Source organism: Pleurodeles waltl, chromosome 4_2 (assembly GCF_031143425.1).
Source record: "Pleurodeles waltl isolate 20211129_DDA chromosome 4_2, aPleWal1.hap1.20221129, whole genome shotgun sequence".
Lineage (NCBI taxonomy): Eukaryota > Metazoa > Chordata > Amphibia > Caudata > Salamandridae > Pleurodeles > Pleurodeles waltl.
The window spans coordinates 945,086,342-945,102,284 of NC_090443.1; positions in this window are offsets into that span (position 1 = coordinate 945,086,342).

A 15,943-nucleotide genomic window follows, 5' to 3' on the forward strand; every position below is an offset into this window, starting at 1 on the left:
CTGTAGGCTGACATCCTGTTGGAGTCACAGGTACACAACACACTTCCTGAGGCCTTTCCTGGAACTGCTCAGCTGACTGGAACTAACTGGATCTGCCTGAGCACAACTGCTGGCCTCTGTTTGAGTAAGACCGGATCCCCAAGAGGTGCCCCGCAAGGTCCTAGACCCTTGGCTGGCATCAAAGCGTGCAATTCCTACTGCAAGACTGAAAAAACTGGAGTGCAGGTGCAAATACAGATGTTTTAAATCCTTTGTGACCACAAGTGGACACTTCACATCTGAAAATAACCATCTGCGATGTCCGTCGATGAACAGCTCCTGTGGCGACCTGCTCTTCACGTCAGCTACAACAGTCCACATCAGCAACAACAACCATGTTGCCCAGCACTGTGAATTTCCAGTGACAAACTGTTCCCCACACCAACATCGCACACCTTGCAGCCCCTGCCAATGCAAAGCTCCAGACAAAACTCCTTCTGTGGTCTTAGGACTTTAAGGAGGTAAACTCCTTATCACAGCAAATTTGGTTCTGTACCCGACACGTGCTCCATCGCAGACAGCCTTAACTTGAGACTTTGACCCTGTCTAGCATGACCAGATACTTGTGGGTGTCGTTTTGTGCTGATTGGTGCTATTTTCACTTGAAAATTTAAAAATGTATAACTCTGGTTAGTGGATTTTTGTCATTTTAGTGTCATTAAATTATTTTCAATCTATTTTTCTAAATTGGTTCGGGATTTTTATTATGTTGCATTTTTTCTTTAATATTGTCTGGTACTGCATAATACTTTAATGCTTTAAAGTTAAGTATGACTGCTTTTGTGCCAAGCTACCAGAGGGTTAAGCACAGGTGTATTTAGCGACCTATGTGGTTCAATATGACAAGGATTATGTTTATTATTGGAGTGGGGCTCTCAACCCTCTCAACTAATAACCCACTTTCTTACAGTCAAGTATGGATGCAGCAGATGCATTTACATTCACAGCAATAATCTTCGGAGGAAAAAAGCACTGGCAAAGCCAATAGATTCACGAGACCTATTTGCTTTGCAATGTTGGTTTCCAAAATTTGTGATACAAATAAACTTGCCAGTCAGCGAATGCCACCTAACTTCCCCTATAGAAAAAATTCCTTTGGGTTATGAAGAAGATCTATCTTAAAAATTATCCGATATGTGATTTCCTGCACTTGAAATGTCTCCATCATGCAAGCCGTTGTAGCTGATGGGACTGTCAAAGGAGCCTCTATCTCAGAGGACTATTTTTGAATTTGCCTATGCTTTTGTGTCTTTTGTGTTAATTTCCTGTGATCATCTCTTAGGAGCGTTAGATCTGCAGACAGGCTGTCTATTTTGAGTTCCAGGGCTTCTCAAGATGCCTGAATTGTCTGTAGTAGGGTGTCCAGAGTGGTGCCCCCATCGGCCTCTCCATGTGTTCCTTCTCTTTGCGAGCTGCTATCCTCTTTTGGGCCTTCACGTTTTTTAGGCTTGCCCATTTTCAGTTGGCGCGCTGATTTTGCCGGACTGGGTGTGGTTCCCTATCTGTGCTGGTTGTTTCCTCGATTTCCCTTGTTCTCCTTCTTCTGGTGGGGGGCTCTTTGTGCTTCCTTTCGCCCCATCAGTGCATACTGCCGTTTCCACAGTCCATTTTGCATTAATTCAATGCGCGCAGTATCTGGTTGCGACCATGTCTTGCCCCCGCTTCATCGTGCTGCATGATCCGTTTTCCCCCCAGCTGCACTTGTTACAATGGGTCCCCTGTCAGGGGAGAGGGCCCTGTTCAGGGCCTCTGGCTGCCCGTTCCCGGTCTTTCACTAGGCTCCTCGCGGTTCCGGACTTTCTGGTTCGTGTTCTCGCGGAGAGCGCAGCCCTGGTCCCTCTGGGCTCGCTGGGTGCGCCGCCAGGTTTCCGCACTACTTTCAGGACCTCCGGTCTATTGCTTTTTTCCCCCAACCGGGGACCGCCAGTCCCATCCACTTCTCCTCTTGCTGGTGGAGGGATCGAAACCGAGGCCCACGAATTCTTCCGTGCCTCCGCCGGTCCCCTCTTGGGTTGCCGCTCTGGCCCGGCACGCCCCGCAGGCGCATCCTTCCGCCTCCCCCCACCACTCACTTGGTTTGTTATTCCGCGGCCGGCACAGGCGCCAATCGTGCTCCCTGCACCCGATCCCTTCTCGCCGTATCAGGGCAGAGCGGCCTCTCAGCTTTCCGCTTGTGCTCGAATTTTATTATCGCGTCTCTGCAGGGCCGCCATTTTATACTGCCGCTCTGTATCAGCAGCAGAGCTGTTGATTCACCCGGGGACAGCTAGATCTCTTTTGGCTTCCGTTTCTTAGTACACCGGGGGTACCTTTATGTGCCACAGGTCTATCCTGGCCATCGTCAGGGTCTGGGAGTCAGGATTATTGTGCGAAGATCGGTGGCCGCCGGGAGCTCTGCTTTACGCGTGCTGCTCAATCGGCCTCTAGCCACACCCCCCCCTTTAATAGCCATTCTTGCAGGTCTGACAACCTTTCTTTAAAATAACACTGATGTTGGAAAAAGAGCATGTAAGGACATAGATTATTATTTGTAGTCAAGATGTCCTAGATAGAATAGGGAGTTATCTGCTGATCTGTGAGTGTTCCTTTGGGTGCCACATTAATGGTTTGCAATAGCTAGCGAGTAGGGGGGGAGGACTCCGGGCACTCCCTAACCAAAGAGGAAAACATTCCAGTGGGCAACCCAAGTTCCAGAGGACAACTCTCCCTACATTTGCAGCACTTCCTGTTTGCCATGCTGTGAACAATCCTGCAATGCACCTCCCTCCTAAAATCCCTTCCTCCTTTGCACAGAGCCCTTGTGTCCACCAAGAGGTGTGGCCAGGGAAATGAGTACTCCCATCTCCTGTGTCCATTCCAAACCAGTTCTATTGGTAGCTTCCTTCTTATTGGATTAGGTGCCAGTCTGGTTAATGCGGGTCTTGTGGACCAAAACCCTACCTTCCTCAGGTCTCCCCTTACACTAAGCTAGAAATGGGAAGGCATCATCTCTGTCCATTTCAAATTATTGAAGTTCCTAGGACCACCCAACTGTCCTTTCTGAGCTGATAGGGATCAAAACCCTGTCCTTTAAATAGGCCTAAGCCACTGTCAGCAGTTTTCATACTTCATTAAGATTAAGCACTGGCCTGGCAGCACTAACAAGTTAATGCAGTTTTGGCCTGAAGAAACTTCGGACAATTTAAAGACAACCTTTTAAAAGTTACTTTTTCTAAACATCCATTAACAAATGTGATTTCACCAATAAATATGACATGTAATAAATATGAAAAATAGTTTTTAAACTACTTTTTTAGCAGTCTCCAGTCAAAAGTTACAAATCAACTTTATCATTTGTACTTTGATATTTTCTAGGTTTCAGCTACAGCAGCCCTGCCAGTGGAAATATATTTATGGAGCTAATCACTACGGTAACATGCCCACTTTAATTTCATACATGTTCCACTTTTAGATATCAGTTACTCTACCTTCTGAGTGACAATGTTTACTTAGGGGTGACATATTAATATTTAAAAGCAGGGTTTCCTGCCTGTCAAAGATGGTTATTTTGATGGTTTGAGTGCAGGTTTTTAGGCTTATGCAGACAGACTACACACGGTAGACCTGAAGTTTGTACAGGCCTACTCTGTGGATGGCATGATAGGTGCTGCAGTCCAGAGTTGGCATTTGCCTTCCAGGCCCTGGGTGTACTTTCTACACCACGATAGAGCCTCAATCACAAGTTAAATATGTCAATGAGGGGTAATCCTAGAGAGAAGCAAAATCACTTTACTCCTATTTAGCAGGGGTAAGTGCACAGAGTTTTAATGCCAGTAAAATAGATGAGCAAAATTAGGGGGAATCACACAAATATGGTTATTTTCAATACTGAAATTGGAAGATGTGTGAAGCAGTGGCTATGGATTGAGGCTTTCTTTGTGGGGACCTATAGTTTAGGGTGTTATTTTTGGAAATTAAATAGGGTAAAGGTTAAAGGGTAGTAATTTTGCAGTATAGTCATTTGAATACTAGGTCAAAATTCAAACCTTTATTTCTGATGGTAATGGAAGGTCATAGAGGACGTGTACAGGCAATGTACTCCCAAAGACACGCCATAAGCAAAATGAAATCATCCGTTAAAAAGTAGCGGTGAACAAAAGAAGGCGCAACAGTCTGAGTTTGTGCAAAATATTGAACATTTTTGCCTAATGAAGATTGGAGACAGAGAGGGCTTTCATGTTGAAGATCCTCTGACAAAAGGATAACCGGGGCACCGGGCTACTAGGGAGAAAAACACGTAATGAAGCAAATATGCATTGATACGGGGCCCATGGGCTAGGCACACGGTCCTTGCTTAGCCCCCCCCCACACACAATGGTTATCAAGTTGGGGAAAGTTTGGATGGGGAAAGTTGCGACACCGGTCCTGAGGAAAGGGAGTTTGGTTTGTAGAAAAGTACTTAAGTTAGCAAGTAGAGGGCTTCAAACAAGGGAAATAGATTCATGTAGTAGAACTAACCGGGCAGGCTCCGGGGCATTGTCGTGCACGAGAGGGGTATGGGTGCAACTACACTAAAGACTCACACACAAGGAAGGCACATGGATAGACTGCTAGATTACAAATTCCTCACATGGAATATTAGGGGTCTGAACAGTCCAGGTAAACGATACAGGGTATATAATCAGCTTAAACGACGTGGGGTACAAATAGCAATCCTACAGGAGACCCACCTGATATTGAAAGAGGTAATAGCGCTGACAAAGAGATGGAGAGGTCAGATATATGCCACAGAATAATCGGCATACGCAAGAGGGGTCCTGATATGGATACGCCCGGGGACCCCTTCCAAAAAACGGAATAGATAAGGATGGGCGCTATGTGCTGGTGAAGGGTCGTCTAGGGGGAAGGGACATCACATTGGCAGGAATTTACACCCCCAATCAGGACCAGAGCTCTTTCCTACAGGCACTGTCCCATAATTGGGGACCCCACCTAACTCAATCAACGGTAGTGGGAGTCTATTTCAATTGCGTATCGAACACAGCACTAGAAAGATTCCACCCACCCCTGGAGTCCTCTCCTATACACAGGACAGCCAAGAACTTCACAGACTGGCAGAGGAACTGGGGACTGATTGACTCTTGGAGGCACCTCCACCCGCTAGAGAGGGACTACTCGTTCTACTCACCCATGCATGACTTACACGTCCGACTGGACGCAAACCTATCCTCCCCAGATGTAAATTGCACGGCATGCAGTGCGGAATACTTATGCCGCACAGTGTCGGACAACAACCCGCTACTGCTTATCCCAGACTGGCGGAGAGACAACCCCCTATACCAGACTGGCGATTGAACATAGAATCTTTAGAAGATAGTGCCTATCGACAAACTATCCGAGAAGCAATTAAGGAGTTTTTCACGCACAATGTAGGCTCGACCCCCCTCCCGAGCGCAGGAATGGGAGGCGTTCAAGGTGACAATCAGGGGCCAACGCATAGCAGGAACACAGGGGGTTAGGCAATCAATAGAAGGGGAACTCGATAAATATGAGAAAACACTGAGAACATTGGAGCGCAACAGACCAGATAATCCAGAGCTGGCGCCTAGCATATTCGAGACCAAGAACAAGATAGCAAGCACCCTTGAAAAACTCAGGCGATTCGATTACAAGAAATATATCAGTAGACAACATATGGAGGGGGACAAGGCGGGAGCACTATTGGCCTGGCTGGCGTCCCCACCGAGACAACAGTCACTGGTGATGGAAATAGAGGATGCAGAGGGTAGAAGATTATTCGGCCGGGGGAAATCAATGCCAGTTTCGCCAAATACTATGCAGCACTATATGCCCCCCCCCCCACAGTACCTTTAGAACCAGATTGGCTGGGGTGTTTGGAGAACATCCGGTTTCAAACCTTGGGAGGAGAGGATCAGCAAACACTCTGGGAGGAGGATAACCCCACGTGAGTAGTCCATTGCGGTGGAGGCCAGAGGAAAAGTACCAGGAGCAGACGGGTTGCCAGCAGAATTCTTTAAGGAGTACGTGGACCTACTAGTACCACAGCTCAGTGATATGTACGGAGAGGCATTTGAGAATGGTTATCTACCCGGCTCCACAAACGAAGCCATTGTGGTCCCACTGCCAAAACAGGATCGCCCGTCCGTAGACGTGTGATCATACCGCCCACTATCCATGTTAAACATGGACTATAAAATATTGAGTTGTATCCTTGCTACCAGGTTGATGGCCCACATGGAAAAACTAATCCACCCTGACCAAACAGGCTTCATTCCAAACCGTAGCACAGCCATAAACATTAGAAGACTGATAGGAATACTGCACTCGGGCTCCCAAAATCTCTCCACTGCTGCAGTGTTAGTGGTGGACATCGAGAAAGCATTTGATAGCCTCAGATGGGACTACCTACAAACAATGATGAGCAAGATGGGTTTGCGTCCAGGGTTCCTTAACAGGTCTAGGCTTATATACCTCCCCTACAGCAAGAGTCCGCACGGGGCGAACAATAGCGAACTCTTATAATATAGGGAGGGGTACCAGACAAGGATGCTCGTTATCACCATTACTGTTCGTCATCGCGGTAGAAATATTGGCGCTGATGGCCAGAACAGAAGAACACTAAGAGGGCATAGTCATAGGGGAAAGAACGCACCAGATCGCACTTTACGCAGACAACATGATACTATTTTTGAAGGATCCAAACAGGGATCTTCCCAAAGTCATGGCCCTGTTGGATTGGTTTGGGGACATATCAGATCTCCGCATCAACTGGCAGAAATCCCTCCTCTTCCCACTGCAGAAGGGGACCCCCCTGATCACAACCATCCAGAATCTGGGATGGTCCCCGACAATGTTCCGATATCTGGGTGTTAAGATTTACCATGAGCTGGGAGACCTGCTAGAGGGAAATGTGAACTATGCCATACGGAAATTAAAAGCAACCACCCAATTCTGGAAGACACTGCCACTATCAGTAACCGTCTGAGTGGCCCTGATAAAAATGGTGGCTTTGCCAAGAATGCTATATAGCTTTTCGACCCTGCCAGTGTTGATACCCCCGATCATCCTTCAGGGAAATTAACTCCATCCTCACCAGCTTCATCTGGGGGGCGGGGTGCCACAGACTCGCCCTGCACAAACTTCAATGACCCACAGCAGAAGGTGGACTAGCAGCTCCAGACATGGAGTTATGTTATCTGGCAGGCCAGCTCCAGTGGTTGGCCAAAGAATGGCATGCAGCAATAACTACAGAGGCAGAAAATCCTGAGGGGGAGAAAATGGCAGAAATTCTCGCAGGGATATTTCTAGTGCAAGGAGGAAGGAAGGAGACAAAGTCACTTGAACATCAGGTCATAAACGCATGCTGGAAGCCTAGCTTACAGCGCACACGAGTTAAGTCCCCATACTCACCGAAAATCCCCCTGAGATACCTGACCCTACTCCCGGAGGGAGCTCCATAATGGGGATCAAAAAACTAGAGACGCTTGGGATCACCACGATAGGAGAACTCTACAGGAATGGAGAGCTCATGACATACATAGACATGATGGCACATTGCGGAATTCCGCCCAGGATGTTCCTCATGCACAGATCCCTAACAGTTCTAATACAATGACATTGGAAGCAGGGATTAAGGGAACCACCCACACACACCGGATGCCACACTATCTGCACAATAGGGGGAGACAAAAAGGTAGTGTCAACGATTTACAAAACACTACAAACAGAAGCACTAAATTCTCTTGAAACCCTAAAAACCCTATGGCAAGCTGATATTGGGGAACACATAGACAACGAGCGATGGGGAAACATCACAGCCCAGGTCTATAAAGTATCTAGAAATGCCTGGTTCAAATTGATAAACATATACATATACCATAGAGCATACCTTAGCCCTGCTAAAATAGCATCAATGTACAACAACACGAGCAGCGCATGTCCTAGTTGTGCAGAACCAGGGGCAGATTTATTACACGTTATGGACTTGTAAAGAGTTGAAGAAATACTGGGAAGGGGTAATATGTGACACCAAAATGCTCACAGACAGGAAGCTGGCGCTCACTCTAGCAGTAGCACTGTTAGGAAGCTTTCCCAGACCCCACTCGAAAAAAGTGACAAATAAATTCATAGACTTAGCATTGATACTAGCAAGAAGGGAAATTACAATGCATTGGAAGGACCGCAGGGGACCAAGGGCTCTTACGTGGAGGGACACCTTAGCTAAATGGGCCGAAGCAGAGGGGGAGGCGCTACGCCTAGAACTTACAAAAGGAGTAGGGGGCGCAGAGGGGATGCAGCAATGGGATAGCCTACTGGACCACCTGCAAAACCCAGCTACTGACTTTCAGGAGCAAGACACACCATCGGAGGAATCGGACATGGCTGAGAACAATAATACGAACTCGCAAAGTGATTAGCACCATACCAGACAATTAACAGTTTAACCCAGAGTGGCAATGCCTAAGAAGACAGAGCACTGAAATCCGGACTGAAATAAAATAAAGGGGAGGGGGAGGGAGATGAGGGAAAGGTAGTTATTTGAATGTATGTTGGAAACAAAAACAATAAAAACATTAAAAAAAAAAAAAAAGAATGGCTATTAAGACTCAGAGGGCCCACTGCTCAGCTTTGATGTCCATAAGAAATTTTCAATTGCAACTGGTTCACTTTAGCTCTTCAAGGCAGGCAACAGCTTACTGAGTCTTAGGACCTTCCTTATATTTCAGCCTTGAGAAGAATATTCCACTAGTACAAGCAGTCTTGAGGAAACCACCACCAGTCCACTGGCCAGTGGCATGGAATTATTCAGATCAGCATGCAATGAAGAATTTTCTTCACATGAGACCCAGACGTGGCTCCACTCGGTTTGTTGGGCTTCCTCCTTCTGAATGGGAAAAAAAGGCCTACCGATTCTATTTAAACTCAGGTTTGGAAATTGTCAGGCCCGGAGGAATTTCTTGCTTACATCTTGGGCATGGAGCAGCCAGTGTTTTGAAGTTACAGCTGGAGAGCAGGGTTATCAAAAGTTGTGAATACAGGTAAAGTTAACTGTGCTTGCCTTTAGAATGCACTTCACCTGAGCTTGGGCAAAATGGATTTGATATCGCACATTTTTTCTTTGATAATAAACCACATAAGTTTAGCTTTCCAATTTGTCTTTCACCTCGGATATCTTTACTCTGCACTTTTGGTTTTGACAGCATCTGTCAATCAAAGGTTGATGTTGTATTACATTTCATAGAGTACGCAATAGCATAACCAATTAGAACCCATATTTTCCAAATGGAGCCTGCACCTTGCCAATTATTAAAACACATTGTCCAACCCAGTGTTTTACCCATTAAGCCACTTCTTCAGGCCTATTTCCCTTCCAGTTTGAGCTCATCTCCAGAAAGCTCCCTGCCTTAAGCATTGAAGCAGAACTCGTTCCACCTGATATATGGAGTCTTAGTCTGCAGAACTTTTTGACCAATCTTAATGGCGATTGCATAAGCCTTTCCATGGCCATTCTCTGACTCCGGATACACCTCATTCTAAACCTAACCAGTTCACACATCCCTCATTAAAGATCTTCACTTGATAATCAAGCTACTTGAGCACTCTTACTAAATCATAGCCACTCAGCAACTAGACAAGGTGATCTGCGTCCCTGCTAAACATCCGGAAAGCAAGGTTACTTAACAAATAGAAGTAGGATTACTCTGCCTTTTTTGACTGGCTGTCTATTTATATATCAGATATTCACCACCTGTCTACATAGCAATGACTATAACATTCTGCATAAATGTGTTCGTATGTGAGGCGTTTGTTTAAACTGATGCAAAAATGCAAATTGTTTGTATGCACTACAACCTATGTAAAAGTTGTTCTGTAAACTGCTTGTAAGCAGTAGTAATTGTTATTATGTAAAGTGCTGAGATATCATGTTGAGTCTTGTTAGCACTATATCAAATTGAAAATTTTAAAAAAATTCTGCAATCCAGTACAATTAGACTGCACTTGAAATCATGTCCTTTTGCTATGAAACAACTCGTCGGAATACCAACAGTAAATCAGTAAGACATTCTTCCTTTAGGACTGGCCCTCTATGTATTTCACAGCATTCTAGCCGTTCCAAAAATAAAATGATAGCAAACACCTTAATCAAAGGCACGCCTTAAAATTCACCTGTGCTTTAAAATTCCAGTGCCCTTACCATTCTGCATAATGTATTTAAATACACAAAGTTGCAACACACCTCACTGCTTTTTGTGTCACATGCAAAATGTACATTTAATTTTTACCGTAAATCTCATCAGTCCTAAACGCTAGTATTTTACAAAATCCTGGTCTGAGGAATGACTGCGACAGCAAAGTCTAAACTGAATGCCTGAAACTTTCTCGATACTTGAGTGACTAGTTAGGAAACGTGGTGTGCCTTTAGAGGCAATAGTTTTTGCTAAAACAAAGCTCATTTTTAAGACGCTTGTGCTAACCATACAACCCCAATTAACCCCTGTACACAAGACCTTCAAAAACAGAATTGAATTAATCAATCTATGTCACCTCCAAACTCACCTCCTTATCCATACACAACAGTAGTTCCAAGAGCAGCAATTAACCCCTTCGCTGCCAGGCCTTTTCCCCCTCCTGTGACAGGCCTTTTTTTGCCTATTTGGGGCAGTTCGCGCTTAGGCCCGCATAACTTTTTGTCCACATAAGCTAACCAAGCCAAATTTGCGTCCTTTTTTTCCAACATCCTAGGGATTCTGGAGGTACCCAGACTTTGTGGGTTCCCCTGAAAGAGGCCAAGAAATTGGCCAAAATACAGGGAAAATTTAGTTTTTTTCAAAAAAATTGGAAAAAGTGGCTGCAGAAGAAGGCTTGTGGTTTTTCCCCTGAAAATGGCATCAACAAAGGGTTTGCGGTGCTAAACTCAGCAGCTTCCCAGCTTTCAGGAACAGGCAGACTTGAATCAGAAAACCCAATTTTTCAACACAATTTTGGCATTTTTCTGGGACATACCCCATTTTTGCAATTTTTTGTGCTTTCAGCCTCCTTCCAGTCAATGACAGAAATGGGCATGAAACCAATGATGGATCCCAGAAACCTAAACATTTCTGAAACGTAGACAAAATTCTGAATTCAGCAAGGGGTCATTTGTGTAGATCCTACAAGGGTTTCCTACAGAAAATAACAACTGAAAAAGAAAAATATTGAAATTTAGGTGAAAAAAACATAAATGTTTCTCTACGTTTTACTCTGTAACTTTTCCCTGCAATGTCAGATTATCGAAAGCAATATACCGTTACGTCTGCTGGACTCCTCTGGTTGCGGGGATATATAGGGCTTGTAGGTTCATCAAGAACCCGAGGAACCCAGAGCCAATAAATGAGCTGCACCCTGACGTGCGTTTTCATTCTATACTGGGTATACAGCAATTCATTTGCTGAAATATAAAGAGTAAAAAATTGCTATCAAGAAAACCTTTGTATTTCCAAAAAGGGCACAAGATAAGGTGTTGAGGAGCAGTGGTTATTTGCACATCTCTGAATTCCGGGGTGACCATACTAGCATGTGAATTACAGGGCTTTTCTCAAATAGATGTCTTTTTTACACACTCTCCTATATTTGGAAGGAAAAAATGTAGAGAAAGACAAGGGGCAATAACACTTGTTTTGCTAATCTATGTTCCCCCAAGTCTCCCGATAAAAATGATACCTCACTTGTGTGGGTAGGCCTAGCGCCCGCGACAGGAATCGCCCCAAAGCGCAACGTGGACACATCCAAATTTTTTGAAGACAACAGAGGTGGTTTTTTTGCGAAGTGCCTACCTGTAGATTTTGGCCTCTAGCTCAGCCGGCACCTAGGGAAACCTACCAAACCTGTGCATTTCTGAAAACTAGAGACCTAGGGGAATCCAAGGAGGGGTGACTTGCGGGGCTCGGACCAGGTTCTGTTACCCAGAATCCTTTGCAAACCTCAAAATTTGGCTAAAAAAATACATGTTCCTCAGATTTCTGTGGCAGAAAGATCTGGAATCTGAGAGGAGCCACAAATTTCCTTTCACCCAGCGTTCCCCCAAGTCTCCCGATAAAAATGATACCTCACTTGTGTGGGTAGGCCTAGCGCCCGCGACAGGAAACGCCCCAAAGCGCAACGTGGACACATCCAAATTTTTGGAAGACAACAGAGGTGATTTTTGCGAAGTGCCTACCTGTAGATTTTGGCCTCTAGCTCAGCCGGCACCTAGGGAAACCTACCAACCTGTGCATTTCTGAAAACTAGAGACCTAGGGGAATCCAAGGAGGGGTGACTTGCGGGGCTCGGACCAGGTTCTGTTACCCAGAATCCTTTGCAAACCTCAAAATTTGGCTAAAAAAACACATGTTCCTCACATTTCTGTGGCAGAAAGATCTGGAATCTGAGAGGAGCCAAAAATTTCCTTTTACTCAGCGTTCCCCCAAGTCTCCCGATAAAAATGATACCTCACTTGTGTGGGTAGGCCTAGCGCCCGCGACAGGAAACGCCCCAAAGCGCAACGTGGACACATCCAAATTTTTGGAAGACAACAGAGGTGATTTTTGCGAAGTGCCTACCTGTAGATTTTGGCCTCTAGCTCAGCCGGCACCTAGGGAAACCTACCAAACCTGTGCATTTCTGAAAACTAGAGACCTAGGGGAATCCAAGGAGGGGTGACTTGCGGGGCTCGGACCAGGTTCTGTTACCCAGAATCCTTTGCAAACCTCAAAATTTGGCTAAAAAAACACATGTTCCTCACATTTCTGTGTCCGAAAGTTCTGGAATCTGAGAGGAGCCACAAATTTCCTTCCACCCAGCGTTGCCCCAAGTCTCCCGATAAAAATGATACCTCACTTGTGTGGGTAGGCCTAGTGCCGGCGACAGCAAACACCCCAAAGCGCAACGTGGACACATCCTAAATTTTGGAAAAAAACAGAGGTGTTTTTTGCGAAGTGCCTACCTGTAGATTTTGGCCTCTAGCTCAGCCGGCACCTAGGGAAACCTACCAAACCTGTGCATTTCTGAAAACTAGAGACCTAGGGGAATCCAAGGAGGGGTGACTTGCGGGGCTCGGACCAGGTTCTGTTACCCAGAATCCTTTGCAAACCTCAAAATTTGGCTAAAAAAAACACATGTTCCTCACATTTCTGTGGCAGAAAGTTCTGGAATCTGAGAGGAGCTACAAATTTCCTTCCACCCAGCGTTCCCCCAAGTCTCCCGATAAAAATGATACCTCACTTGCGTGGGTAGGCCTAGCGCCGGCGACAGGAAACACCCCAAAGCGCAACGTGGACACATCCTAAATTTTGGAAAAAAACAGAGGTGTTTTTTGCGAAGTGCCTAACTGTAGATTTTGGCCTCTAGCTCAGCCGGCACCTAGGGAAACCTACCAAACCTGTGCATTTCTGAAAACTAGAGACCTAGGGGAATCCAAGGAGGGGTGACTTGCGGGGCTCGGACCAGGTTCTGTTACCCAGAATCCTTTACAAACCTCAAAATTTGGCTAAAAAAACACATGTTCCTCACATTTCGGTGACAGAAAGTTCTGGAATCTAAGAGGAGCCACAAATTTCCTTCCACCTAGCGTTCCCCCAAGTCTCCCGATAAAAATGATACCTCACTTGTGTGGGTAGGCCTAGCGCCCGCGACAGGAAATGGCCCAAAACACAACCTGGACACATCACATTTTTTCATAGAAAACAGGGCCTACCTGTGGATTTTGGCCTCTAGCTCAGCCGGCACCTGGGAAAACCTAGCAAACCAGCGCATTTTTGAAAACTAGAAACCCAGGGGAATCGAAGATGGGGTGAATTGTGGGGCTCTGACCAGGTTCTGTTACCCAGAATCCTTTGCAAACCTCAAATTTTGGCTAAAAAAACATGTTTTCCTCACATTTCAGTGACAGAAAGTTCTGGAATCTGAGAGGAGCCACAAATTTCCTTCCACCCAGCGTTCCCCCAAGTCTCCCGATAAAAATGATACCTCACTTGCGTGGGTAGGCCTAGCGCCGGCGACAGGAAACACCCCAAAGCGCAACGTGGACACATCCTAAATTTTGGAAAAAAACAGAGGTGTTTTTTGCGAAGTGCCTAACTGTAGATTTTGGCCTCTAGCTCAGCCGGCACCTAGGGAAACCTACCAAACCTGTGCATTTCTGAAAACTAGAGACCTAGGGGAATCCAAGGAGGGGTGACTTGCGGGGCTCGGACCAGGTTCTGTTACCCAGAATCCTTTACAAACCTCAAAATTTGGCTAAAAAAACACATGTTCCTCACATTTCGGTGACAGAAAGTTCTGGAATCTAAGAGGAGCCACAAATTTCCTTCCACCTAGCGTTCCCCCAAGTCTCCCGATAAAAATGATACCTCACTTGTGTGGGTAGGCCTAGCGCCCGCGACAGGAAATGGCCCAAAACACAACCTGGACACATCACATTTTTTCATAGAAAACAGGGCCTACCTGTGGATTTTGGCCTCTAGCTCAGCCGGCACCTGGGAAAACCTAGCAAACCAGCGCATTTTTGAAAACTAGAAACCCAGGGGAATCCAAGATGGGGTGAATTGTGGGGCTCTGACCAGGTTCTGTTACCCAGAATCCTTTGCAAACCTCAAATTTTGGCTAAAAAAACATGTTTTCCTCACATTTCAGTGACAGAAAGTTCTGGAATCTGAGAGGAGCCACAAATTTCCTTCCACCTAGCGTTCCCCCAAGTCTCCCGATAAAAATGATACCTCACTGGTGTGGGTAGGCCTAGCGCCCGCGACAGGAAATGGCCCAAAACACAACGTGGACACATCACATTTTTTCATAGAAAACAGTGCCTACCTGTGGATTTTGGCCTCTAGCTCAGCCGGGCCCAGGGGGGGCAGAAATGGCCTAAAATAAATTTGTCCCCCACCCCCCAACCCCCCTGCCCCCCGGGAGCGACCCTTGCCTATGGGGTCGCCCCCCCCTTGCGTGACATTGGTGCCAAAAAAAAAAATCCCCGGTGCCTAGTGGTTTCTGCCCCCCTTGGGGGCAGATTGACCTACAATCGGCCAATCTGCCCCCAAGGGGGGCAGAAATGGTCTAAATACAATTTGCCCCCCAGGGGAGCGACCCTTGCCTAATGGGTCGCTCCCCATCTCTACAAAAACAAACAAACAAACAAAAAAAACCCACAAAAAAAACAATTTGCCCTGGCGCCTAGAGGTTTCTGCCCCCCCGGGGGCAGATCGGCCTAATACCAATAGGCCGATCTGCCCCCAGGGGGGGCAGAAATGGCCTAAAATAAATTTAACCCCCCCGGGGAGCGACCCTTGCCTGCAAGATCGCTCCCCTTGCGTGACGGCGCAAAAAAAAGATCCCTGGTGCCTAGTGGTTTCTGCCCCCCTTGGGGGCAGATTGACCTACAATCGGCCAATCTGCCTCCAAGGGGGGCAGAAATGGTCTAAATACAATTTGCCCCCCAGGGGAGCGACCCTTGCCTAATGCGTCGCTCCCGATCTCTAAAAAAACAAACAAACAAAAAAAAAACCCACACAAAAATAAAATTGCCCTGGCGCCTAAAGGTTTCTGCCCCCCCCCGGGGGCAGATCGGCCTACTACAAATAGGCCGATCTGCCCCCAGGGGGGCAGAAATGGCCTAAAATAAATTTGCCCCCCCACCCCCCCCGGGTAGCGACCCTTGCCTGCAAGGTCGCTCCCCTTGCGTGACTGCGCAAAAAAAAGATCCCTGGTGCCTAGTGGTTTCTGCCCCCCTTGGGGGCAGATTGACCTACAATCGGCCAATCTGCCCCCAAGGGGGGCAGAAATGGTCTAAATACAATTTGCCCCCCAGGGGAGCGACCCTTGCCTAATGCGTCGCTCCCCATCTCTAAAAAAACAAACAAACAAAAAAAAAAACACAAAAAAACTATTTGCC